Genomic DNA, 12,698 nt, shown 5'->3' with positions numbered 1-12,698 from the left:
TAATTGAGATGTCAAAAAAATCTAATAGTTGTAGCTATGTGCTCAAATTTATGCAAACAAAAAATGATTCTTGTAGCATGCTTTTAAAACAAAAAATAAATACATGAAGTATCTGATTGTGATTGCTGTTCTGTAGATTCACACATTTTGAAATGTATTTTTTTTTTCAGGAAAAAGAACAACAACCAGAAACAATAATCACAGGCAAACCTTTGCAACACCAATTGCCTAGAAAATAAAACGAATATTTTCCACAAACAAACACAAGAAAGAATACTGTCCATTCTTGTCACCCTTTTTCACCTCGTCTGTGTTCCAAGAAATTGTGAGTAATGAAAACAGGGCAGAGCCAATCAAATGGGTGTGGATACTAGTGCACTGTGGGGGTTGAAAGCTCTGTGTGGGGAAAACAAGGTTTATGCATTATTCATAGGTTATGCATGTTTATGTAAATTACCAAAGGCGGAAGTGTATATGAAACCAGAATCTGAGGTAAAATGACGATGTTATAATATACTGCTGGACTTTCATCTTGCCAATTCAACATACCCCCATTATACTATTCTTGAAAATTACATCCTATGCCAGTTCATACTAGAAATCTAATAAAATTTTGAGGCTTACACACATTGTATATTTTTCAACGTTGCATTCAAATTCAATATATTATTAAATACTAAAACTTAATCACATTATAATTCAGACAGCCTAGGAGTGAGGATGTACACAGAAACACCTGTAAGTGAGTGTCATATAACAGAGGTGAGAGGTAGTGCACACGGAGATGTAAAGCTATGAGGGTTTTAATGTACAGGGACTTCCCTTTTACAAAATGAAAAGGCAAGCCCTTCTTTCTGTGAAAATACAGCTAGTAGGTCTTGGAGACAGTGTAATATGTGGGAGACAACCTCCAACTTAGAAACATTGGAGGAATCACTGGCTAGCAACATTCAGCTCCTCTCATCTGGGTTACTGTATCCTTTGAATCAGTCCTTGTGGGCTGCCAGCAGAGGAGATGGGCTCATTTGCATGAGCTCTCCACCTCCTGGTCAGCTCTGAAAATCTTGGCAGCTTTGCACTGAATTCAAAAGGGAGCGTTTTAAAAAAAAATAATAAATAAAGGTTCCAAAGAAAACATCGCAACTGAATTAAGTCCAATGCACCTGAAATACATTGCTCTGTTATCTTTTAAATTGTTGCAAATATAGAAGGCATTTTAGAGTCGTTTCTGTTTCTTCCTTTCCTAATGTACTATGTGAGCCATTTTTCACATATGTTAACGCGCCATATGCAAATGACATTTAATGTGTTTTATTCACAGAATGCATTTACAAATCATTTTGTGTATGGAGGAAAGCAGTAGCTTCAATTCTGCATGCACAACTGAAATAGGAAGAGTATATATCACCACATTTTGAAATGAGGGAAAATTTAAATGGAATGAAGAAAGCTCACAGATGCCGTAATGGAAATTGTCTATGTTCCTAATTCATCTATTAGTACCTTTTTCTTGCTTCATAGAGTTTCAAAACCTGGTTGCTGAATTTTCTTTCTGTAAGAATTTTAAGCTCTTGTCATTTGGAACAATCATCCGTGCCATTATTCTTGCTTACGTCCACACACATTGTTCCTCTTAGAAATCAAAAGAAAACCTCAGAACAGCAAACACTCTTAGGTGAATTAAAATTTTAACCTAAACATTTGTGCTTCAAAAAGTCCTACAGAAACAGAGAGTAATTTTGCATACATCTAATCATCATTTACTTATTCATGATATTTTAAGACTTTCAAAAAATTTACAAAAGAATTTATTTATCTTAAATACTTTCATACACTAACATAAAATCACCTAGGTATTAAAAACATAGAAAACGTTAAATTTAGAAAGCATACTAAAATTCCATTTCATATAAAATATATAGCCTAAAATGAACATCCATAGTTTTTAAAAAAATTAATGTGAAGAATGTTTACAGGATAATGTCTTTATCCTGTAATTTATAGAAACAGGCTATCTAAATAGTTATTGTTTTCTTTCACTGTATAGAATGACCAGGGAAAATGCTGGCAATTATTCTGTGAATGGTACCCCACCATAGCATGAAGCTGTAACTAATTTGCATACAGCATTGTTGAAATGCAGCCTGACACATGCAAATCACCATCAATACTGGGAATGCACACTGCCACTAGACCTCCTCACACAAATAGACACTGCCCCTTACAGATCACAGAGCCACTGCCACTGCAGCTCTGAGCTATCCAAACACATCATGCTGCTGGAATTGTGAATGCGGTTTACAAACAAGAGTTTTCTCATTAGAAGGATTGTTATGTAAACAAAAGGAGTTTCCTTAAAAATATATCCAATGGAAATATCTTTTATCTGCCTTGTCATCGTGTTTCTTAAAGAAAAAAGCATACAGTACAAAACTAAAATTTATAATTATTTGATGCTTAGTGCCTTGCTTTCTTTCTACTAGGAGAGTACTAAAACCTTTTTTAAATTTTAGAATAAAAGAACAAAATATAGATACAATTCCAATTCGCTAATCCTTCAGCAATGACTTAGTAATTTCTATGGTCACATAAACATACAAACATAAACTCTAGAGGGACAACTTTTACCCCATTTGCCAGGAATAAAAAGCAAAAGAGAATTTTATTTTTAATTACCTGGATAGTTGTCTATATTGCCTCCATGTTGTTTATTGCTTATCTTCTCCAAGTCACCTTTGTATTTAAAAAACTAACCATTAGTTTCTGTGCACTATAAGAGACTAGTTCTTTTGAATTTAGATAGTATATCATTGTTATTATTTTATTTTTCTAGATAAAAGCTTTTTTGATAGCAAAAAAAAATCAATGAATTGGTTACAGGATTTCACGAGAATTTAGCTCTCAGAGATAAGAGATAGTCTTACCAAATATTTTAAAAGAGGACACATGAGTGCATTTGAGATTTTATGTCTGCCCTCTGGGACTATTGGCAGCAAATTGTTTCTATACATTATATGTGTCAAGACTTGTCTTTTGAGGCATATACATTAGGAAATCAGTGCAACATAATTTACAATTATCTTACATTTCCACAATACCCTCACTTATATGTTTTCTGTCACTTATTTTTCATAAGAATTCATCTAACATCTTACTTTTTATTTAGTGGAGAGGAGACACAGTGGCCGATATTGGATGATAAGATGGAGTTCAGTCAAATGTGGACAAGGTTTGCTAATAAGACTAAAATGAAGAATGCCTTTGGTTGTGTAACAATTTCCAGCTGTGTTCTAGTTTAAGAAAATGTCCAACATGACACTCCTCGCTTAACTCAGTCACACATTTCATACAGGTGGTATCCTTCAGATGCCACTAAGGTAGAAGGGGCTGCTAACGCCTCAGCATCCAAGATTAGAATTCAAAGTGACCTCGATAAATTGAAGGCACAGCATGACCAGATGAAAATATGAGCTTGCCACAGTTCCTGCAGAGAGGAAAGAATCTAGAATTTAGCATTCATTTATTTATGCCTTCATCAAATATTTATTGAATGCCTACTATGTGCCAACTACAAACTGAATATCCTTTAACCAAGACACATTTGCTCTTCATTGTATGCCTTGCTCCTTTTATAAAGTCAATCTTTGCCAAAGGTAGATGCTTTTATATTAAGCAGAATTGCTTAATACAGATTTGAGAACCTGTTCAAATGGGTCAAGAAATTCAGCAAATTAATATGTGCTATAGATATACATGCTTCCTTATTTTTAAGACGAATATTAAAAGAGTATAATCATAAAAGCTGGTTTGGATCATTTTATAGCAGTTGTTTCAGCATAATTGCTCTTCTATCTTCTGAGATCAGAAATGACCAATTTAAACAAAAACAATGACTTGAAACTCTATACCCCCACCATGTTCAGGTCCTCTAGCCCCTCCCCCTTCACTGTAGTTAAATAAAATGTCTTCCTTTCAGACCTCAGACAGGTCAGTGGAAACAGGCGCTATGTGAATATCAAAAAGTTTATTCAAGATAAGTGAGGGAGCTGAAGTTAAACTTCATACTAAAATGTAGGCACGAAGGGGTTAATGTCAAGAATCTATTAAAGGTGCCATGTTTGGACATCAAATCCTAATTAGCTTCTAACCTGACAGTTCATCTTGACCCAAACAGCTCCTATAGGTTGAAAACCATGTTACAAAGACTATTTCAAAACAGACAGAATGGTAACAGCAATTAGGACAATGCCCATAAGTGAATAACATAAATATGCATGTGAAAAGGAATTTTACCCTGCTAGCCATTTTTATCACTCCTTTAAAATATATAATGTATATTTTATAATTGTTACATCTACAGCTGTCTTATAGTCCTTGTGGTTGTCTCCTCTTACTTTCATAGCTTTAGGTGTATGGAAATAAAGAGTTAAAATTTTAAACAGCCAGTGATATGCTCTCTAAAGCAATTATTCCTTCTGTCAGCAAGAGATAAATGTACTACCACAAGACATTACAAATGTGCTCTTCCAGACTCTAATACAAATTACTGTCAGGCCACACCACTTAAAGCCTTCTCCCTCTTATTTAGTAAAGCCAATTTCTTGTGGGTTTTACATATAAAGAAGAAAATATCTCACTCTGATGATTGTTGAACACAATTTTTTTACAATTTTAACTTGTTTTAGACAACATTGACTGCTTATTAACACTTAAAGCCATTCAACACAGAGATTCACAGACACGCTCGAAGAAGTTGGTGAAAAAGAGAGCCTATGGTGTCAGGTAAGCTTTGTCACATATATTAGGGCTACAGAAGGAAGCTTGTCAACATGGGAATTTCAGTTAACTCTAATTCCAAGCAAACCCTTGTGAAGAATTTACTGCAAATAATAGTCGTGGTGATGGTAATAATAATGAGCTATAGGCTGACATCAATTACAGTCTCCTCCCAAAGAGAAATTATCTCAGGGTCAATCTGAGCATATCAGTCTATCCAGAGATCATGAACACACAGCTCTTAAAATGTAATGGTGTGCTTTTTAATTAAATGTTTCATTATCTACTTTTCGTGGGAGGAATGTGCCAAGTTCTATACTTACTTCTTCCTGGCTATCTGGTTATTATTAAACTATTTGATCCCCTTCTCCAATTGGTATGTTTTTCAATTAAAACAAGAATACAGACAATGAAAAGATGGGGTCTTTGTTTTGTAACCAAAGCCAATGGTGATTCTTTTTAAATAGTCACATGCACCTGCTAAGGAAATAATTATTGCTCTTAACTTGCAACCCAACCCACTGCCTATTCTTCAACTAATATCTGCAGATGTTATTTCTTGGACCTCATATCACTTTCATGGCTGCACACTGTTATTGGTTCTATAGAAGAGAAGGGGACAAGGGTTGTCTCTCAACTCTTGTCTTCTTGAAGGGAAGAATTCAATTGAGAGACAGACACATTAAGCAGTTTATTTAACAAGACAAAGGATAAAGGGCAAAGAGAGATTGGAGTAGACCACTATGTAGGAGAACTCAAATAAAGTAATCCCACACTAACTTAGAATTGAATTATAATAAATAATTTTTTTTATTTAGGGGGGATTCACAGATCCCAGTCCTCTGCTCGAATGGGTAACAAGAACTGAATCCAGCAGTCAATTGAGAGAGGAAAGAGAGAGTGGGGATGCGAGCATGTACCATTTTGGTACCAAAGACCACACCCAATTTGATCCAGCCTCTCAAAGGCCATTGGCCGAAGGAGCACCTCCCCCTTTTATCTAAACAAGAGAGTTTAAATCCAATACAAAACTATATACAATAAGAGCAAATATCAAGTATAAAAATTAGAATTACAACCAGAATAAACATTATTAAGCAAGAAACGTGTTAAATGTTTTAATGATTATTTTATTCTAAGATGTCTAAGTCTTGTATTAGAAATGGCTTGGATAACTCATAAGAGGAAAGAAACTACAACTATATAGTATTTAACCCCATCAAAGACCTGAGTAGGGAGTAGGCAGGAAGTGAAATCAAGCAGCTTCCAAAATGTGCAGTAAATGACAGAGACAACTGACTACCTAGGCAATCCCTCAAAGTCTCATTTGTAACGTTGGAGGAATCAACTTTTGCTAAGGCTTAGAGTAACTGAAAGACCATTTTTAGAAGCAGAAAAAAATTTAAAACCATCTTACCCTGTCTTGGCAAGGTTTGGAAGTCTTTTTTTGTTAACCCGCTTGTCCAATCTGGACACAGTTCATTTTGTCAGTGGTCAAAGCACGGGCAATTTCTTGCCAAAATCCAGTTTTGCCAAGAAGAAAACAAGCTTCAAGTGAAGTGTTTTAGGTGTTCAACATTTTTGGGGAATAGATCACTATGCCAGTATCTCATGTCAACAGAACCCTAGGTTATTTAAATGTCATATTTTATAGTTCTTTAAAGTGGTTGAAGATTACCTATCTATGTAAAACATAATCTCTATGTATCTAAATAACCTGATTAGCCTAACAATGAGTATGACAAACATGATGACTATTGACCTATAGTACTTAGTACCTATATAGCTTAAAAACTAAGACTTTATATTAAAATATTAAACAATCTTAAAACAACTGTGCAGCAAATGAGGACAATGACCTCAAAATGTAAACAATGTATAAGTATCTTGATCAAAGGTAGAAATGTATAGTGTAATATGATAAATATATCCTAAAATTATATCAATATATAAAATGTCTTAAGAAGAGGTAGAAACATGCATGTATATAATATGACAAAATAACTTTGTATAGGTGTAAAAATATTGTAAACAGAAATAGGATCATATTTGGTATAACAAATATAATTTGAATTTGTATCAATATATAAGAATCTATACCAATGTAAATTGTCTATGAATAATAGCTAATAAGTATTTGCTTTATTACTTATTATTATTAGTGTGAGTAAGATGGCACCTTTTTGTACCCAAGATCACACCCAACCTGATCTAGCCTCTCTAAGGCCATCGGCTGAAAGGAGATTTCCCAGCACCTTCCAAGGTAGAGAGTAACTCTGTGGGCTTTAAGGAAGCTTGTGTGAATATTAATAAGGTGGTGGTGCCTTTGGGTAAAGTGACCCCTTTCCCCTCTCAAATGATGGTGGATCTAACCTCTCTTTCAGAGTGTTTCTTCCCATGATCTTCTTTAAAGTTTACAAATTAAAGAGGGAGTTGGTGGTGTTGAAGCCATGAAGGAAGTGATACTATACTGAAATCGAGGTCTTTGAGAAGATGGATCCTTTACATAAGTGTGGAAATTTGGAAAGTATGCTGGCTCATTATGAACAAAACTGCAGCTTCAAGGAATTTAATCACAAAGGGACCTTCGGATCACCAGGAAATACAGCTGGATGCCCAGATTAAGTCACTGTTTTTCTTGGGTATCTCAAACCTACAATTCCTTGTCTACAGATATCATTTCAAAGTATGCCAGGTGATGATGGCATCCTGTATCAGCACAGCTCATCCCACATCATGCCTACATTCTGTCTCAATTCCAGTTGCACATGCTATAAGACAGTTTTTAAAATGCCTAGTTCTAGCCCAAAGAAGATCACTGTCCACGCCCCTTTCCTGTCCTTCTTAGCTGCTGCTTCCTCAGGCTCACCTTTCTTGATCACTTATTTACAGTGTCTTTTTCCATTGATTACCTTAGCAGTTTGCATTTCTCAAAGAATTAGGCACAACTGGATTGATTTGTTTACTAGTCTAGCTTATCTATTTGTCCAGAATAAAGAAGTGTGGCTAAAAGCAGGAATAGTGTTTTTATTGCATACGGGCTGGGTGATTAGATTCCTAGCACTGAGTCCAATGCTTCACAGCCACTTCCAACTCCTCTCTCCTAAAGGCAGATGCATGAATGGGAAATAATATAACAAGCATCAGAGAAAACTGGTATTCCAGAGGCTTGCACATACACATATACACACAAACAAGAAATCGTTCACTAATGAAGATGAAAAATGGATTTAACACCTGAAGATGATGTGAATTAACTTAGCTTTTAGGAATACTAAGCTCAGAGAAAGTTAAACTTTCCCACATTGGGAAAAACTCTGGTGGTTAGTAATTTAATGGGACACAGAAGGTCTCAGGATCTCTCAGGAGAAAACTGATTAGCCCAGAAGAAAACACTCACAGATACAGACAGGTAGGACTCTGACAGAAACCAGTCGTGTCTCTGTTCATCTAATGATGCTGATAATTTCACATTCCAGTCTATGCATCACAGTTTTCTATTAAGCAATTAATGGTTCCTTTGAGTCCAAAGGGACAGTAATGATCACTAGAAACTTGAAGGAAACCTCTAGACTAACAATTCAAATAAACAAAGAAGAAAACTGGAGATGTGACTGGCAAAAGCATGGCCCTGGGTTTGAGAAAGAGAAAGAAAAAACAAGCACCTAGGAAAAAGAAAAGAAAGAAGACTTAGCCTAAGCAATGAAGCAAAGGTTATAATCTTCCCCTCAGAAATTAAGGAGACGGCTCTTTCCGTTCCCAGCGCAGCCATGGCTCGTGGTCCCAAGAAACATCTGAAGCGTGCAGCAGCTCCAAAGCATTGGATGCTGGATAAACTAACCGGCGTGTTTGCTCCTTGTCCGTCCACTGGCCCTCACAAGCTGAGGGAATGTCTGCCTCTGATCATTTTCCTGAGGAACAGGATTAAGTATGCCCTGACTGGCGATGAAGTGAAGAAGATCTGCATGCAGCGCTTCATTAAGATTGATGGCAAAGTCAGGACCGATATAACCTACCCTGCTGGGTTTATGGATGTCATCAGCATTGACAAGACTGGAGAGAACTTCCATCTGATCTATGACACCAAGGGTCGCTTTGCCGTTCATCATATTACACCCGAGGAGGCCAAGTACAAGTTGTGCAAAGTGAGAAAGATCTTTGTGGGCACAAAAGGAATCCCACATCTGGTGACCCATGATGCTCGCACTATTCGCTACCCTGATCCCCTCATCAAGGTGAATGACACCATTCAGATTGATTTGGATACGGGCAAAATAACCGACTTCATCAAGTTTGACACTGGTAACCTGTGTATGGTGACTGCGGTGCTAACTTGGGAAGAATTGGTGTGATCACCAACAGAGAGAGACATCCCGGCTCTTTTGATGTGGTCCATGTGAAAGATGCCAATGGCAACAGCTTTGCCACCCGGCTTTCCAACATTTTTGTTATTGGCAAGGGCAACAAAAGGAATCCGCCTCACAATTGCTGAAGAGAGAGACAAGAGGCTAGCGGCCAAACAGAGCAGTGGGTGAACCGGTCTCTAAGAGACATGCTGGAGACGTTATTTGTACTCTTGCTAACAAGCCTTTCTAGGCAACGTGCTAGATTAAACAGCGTGATGAAAACAAAAAAAAAAAGAAAGAAAGAAATTAAGGAGACGACATCGGATCTCGTAAGAAAGGATGAAGAGTAAACGGGAACAGAAGCGAAGGAGAAAGAGTCCCAACAATGACAACAGCCATGGAAGTGCTATGCTGAGATTGTAAAATGCTGAAAATTTAAATGGAAAAGCGAAATATTCCATACTGTTAACAAATCTGACAAAAGTGGAAGGAAAACACATATGATGAAGACAGAGAAAAATAATTTTGAGGATAAAGAAGCAATATGAAAACAAAAACTACAGTTTAAGCAAGATGACAGACAAAACAAAGGAGCAACTTCTAAGCAGTACCTACAAAAAAGGGGTGAATGCTGACTCTTGGAAAGGACTTAACACACTCAGAAGACACATCAAGGTAGACCAGACCAGTTTACATCATCACAGAATGTCCTTCTCCAGGAAAAAAAAAACTCACAACTTTAATAAAATGGGTTTCAAAAATAAAATCAAGAATCATGGGCTTAGAATATAACTTTGTGGTAAAGTACTTGCCTAACATGTGCAAAACTCTAAATTAAATCCTTATACCTCCAAAAGAAAGTTACAATTACACAAGACTTTAACAAGAACACTGAATCCATAAAAGCAACGGGTCAATATTCTTAAAGTCTTCTAGAGAAAAGGTCATTAGCCTCAAGTGTTTATTCAGCTATATTATTACTCAGTTATTTGGATAAAAATACATATTTATATGTACTGAAAACATAAAATAATTAGTCTCTATTAACTCTTTCTAAAGCACCTAATGTGGGATATGAACCTCCAAGAACTAAGAGTCAAAGAGGAGTACATAGAAACTGGAACGGGGATTACATCACTGGATACGTGGGAGGAGATTCCCAGTGAATAGCTTCATAAGTCTCAAAGAACCACGGTGCACATGGGAACAGAACAGCTGGAGCACTACACACACACAAATATGAAAGGATCACAGAATCATATGGAAGTGGGAGTTTTTCCAATGCATAGGGGTGACCCAGAAGGAAAGTTACACAATAGTCAAGAGTCTTGAATAAAGTTACTTCTGGAAACAATGGAAAGTTAGCACAAAAAAGTCTCTGCACACCTTGAATACAGCAACTCGTTTTCATCACTTTATCTCTAGTACCAATTTACTATGCAAAACAACTCGATAAGTTATTTGTACCATAACTTAGCAACACTGAACTTTCAAAACAAGGCTCTAAAGTCAGTGCCACTTCTATCATTCTTTTGATAAGTTATAATGTTTGGCATCTAGGAATTATTTTTAAATATTGTTGAATGAGTGAACTGTGCATTTGAACCTGACTATATAGATAAGATTCTCAGAAAATCTGAGATAAGAGATCACTTCTCAGGCCATGAGATCAAAGAAAAATGGTGGTTTTAAATCTTTACCTGGAATTGCTGGAATTGCTAAGGGCCCTTTGACAGAAAACAGTTCTTCACAATTTACTACAAGCTTCCAATGGTTTGTTTCAAGAAAATAATATTGTCAGGTCAACAGACAAGCATACAAGCAGATATTGTTAGCCAAGTGGCCTGATTTGCTTTATATTGTGTGATAAACATGATGAGACAAGGCAACTTGAGGAGGAACATGTTTATTTCATCTTACAACTATCAGGTCACATTCTATAACTGAGAGAAAGCAAGGGAGATACTTGAGACAGAAACCTGAAATCAATAACTGAAGTAGAAGCTAAGAAGGAATGTTCTTTACTGGCTTCCTCCCATGCACTCCTTAGTTTTCTTTCAAATACAACCCAGGACCACCTGCCCAAGGGTAGCACTGCTCATCATGGGATGGGCTACTGTAGGGTATTTGTATGCTGTGTTGATATGTATTGCTGTGTTTGGTGTAATAAAGGGCTGAATGACCAAAAGCTAGGCAGGAGAGGATAGGCGGTATTTCCATGAGAGAGAGAGACAAAGAGTAGGAGAATCTGGGGATGCAATTATGTGAGAGAGACTCCAAGATACTGAAGAGGTAGAAAAGAGTAGAGGTAACCAAATCACATGACAGAATGTAGATTAATAACGCATGTTAATTTAACTTCCAAGAGTTAGTAAGAGAAGTCTAAGTTATGCTAAGCTTCCATGAATAATAAAAAGTCTCTATGTCAATATGGGTGAGCTGGCAGTCCTGATGAGAAAGTACAACCATATATGGTGCCCAACATGGAGTTCAAATATCTCAACATAAGGCCTGAGAAAGCTAAGAAAAGTTCTGAGCCGGGCGGTGGTGGCGCACGTCTTTAATCCCAGCACTCTGGAGGCAGAGGCAGGTGGATCTCTGTGAGTTCGAGACCAGCCTGGTCTACAAGAGCTAGTTCCAGGACAGGCTCCAAAACCACAGAGAAACCCTGTCTCGAAAAAAAAAAAACAAAAACAAAAACAAAAGTTCTGGACAAGGAGCCAGATGTCCCTGTAGTCTCGCAGGCTGGTGCTCACAAGAGGTGTGGCTCATAGCCCCTGCCTGCCAGCTTGCACAGCTGGACTATGTAGTGGAGACACTGGCCCTTTAAGGCTTGGCTTATGGGGTCAGAGAACATTGGAGAAAGTTCCACTACAATGGGCAGTCTCACACTACTCTTTAATAAAGAAAATGCCTCCTAGAGTTGCCTACCTGCCAATCTGATGGAGACAATCCCTCAACTGATAGTCTTTCTTCCCAAATGACTCTCGCTTGCATGGAGCTGACAATAGACTAATAAGCATACCTAGCAATAGTTTACAATGTGTAATAGTGTTAAGTAATACACAGTGTTTTTATATTTGTCAGCATTTTAATATAATCCTTATGAAAGCATGATGCATACTCTATAAGCCTGCCTTTACATCAAAAAATTACAACCTAAGAACAAGGGTTTGAAGCACATAATTAATTTGGGGAAATAATTCAAGGAATAGAAATGAAGATAGTAGGGATAGAAACCATGTCCAAGAGAAAGGTTATGCAAAAGTTTATGTACTTTCAATTGTAGGTCTTGATGACTGGATCCTACTAGGGAAGAATGTATATTAAACCTTGGGATTATTTTTCTAAAACACTACAGAAAGTTGTGCTTACCCACAAGCTCCCAGCTATCAAGAAATTCCCTTACAGGTGGTTAATCTCTTCATACTTTCTGCTTTTGTATCAGAGAAAATGAACCAGCCCTCTAGGCATAGCATAGGACTGTGGCAGAGACATACCAAGCAGAAATCAAGAAGCCAGTTACAGCTGGGATGAAAGGCCCGGGGGATGGGAGAAGCACTACCTGCAAGGCTA

General features: G+C 37.0%; 1 pseudogene; it reads left to right on the top strand.

Moving 5' to 3' along the window:
- The first annotated feature begins 8,545 nt into the window (after positions 1 to 8,545).
- Positions 8,546 to 9,311, top strand: LOC121455796 (annotated as a pseudogene).
- The last annotated feature ends 3,387 nt before the right edge of the window (positions 9,312 to 12,698 follow it).

This window comes from Microtus oregoni, unplaced genomic scaffold (genome assembly GCF_018167655.1).
Source record: "Microtus oregoni isolate MIOR12 unplaced genomic scaffold, Mior012 000014F_ref0000157, whole genome shotgun sequence".
Classification (NCBI taxonomy): Eukaryota; Metazoa; Chordata; class Mammalia; order Rodentia; family Cricetidae; genus Microtus; species Microtus oregoni.
The sequence above is the reverse complement of the archived record's forward strand: the minus strand, read 5'-3'. Positions and strand labels throughout refer to the sequence as shown.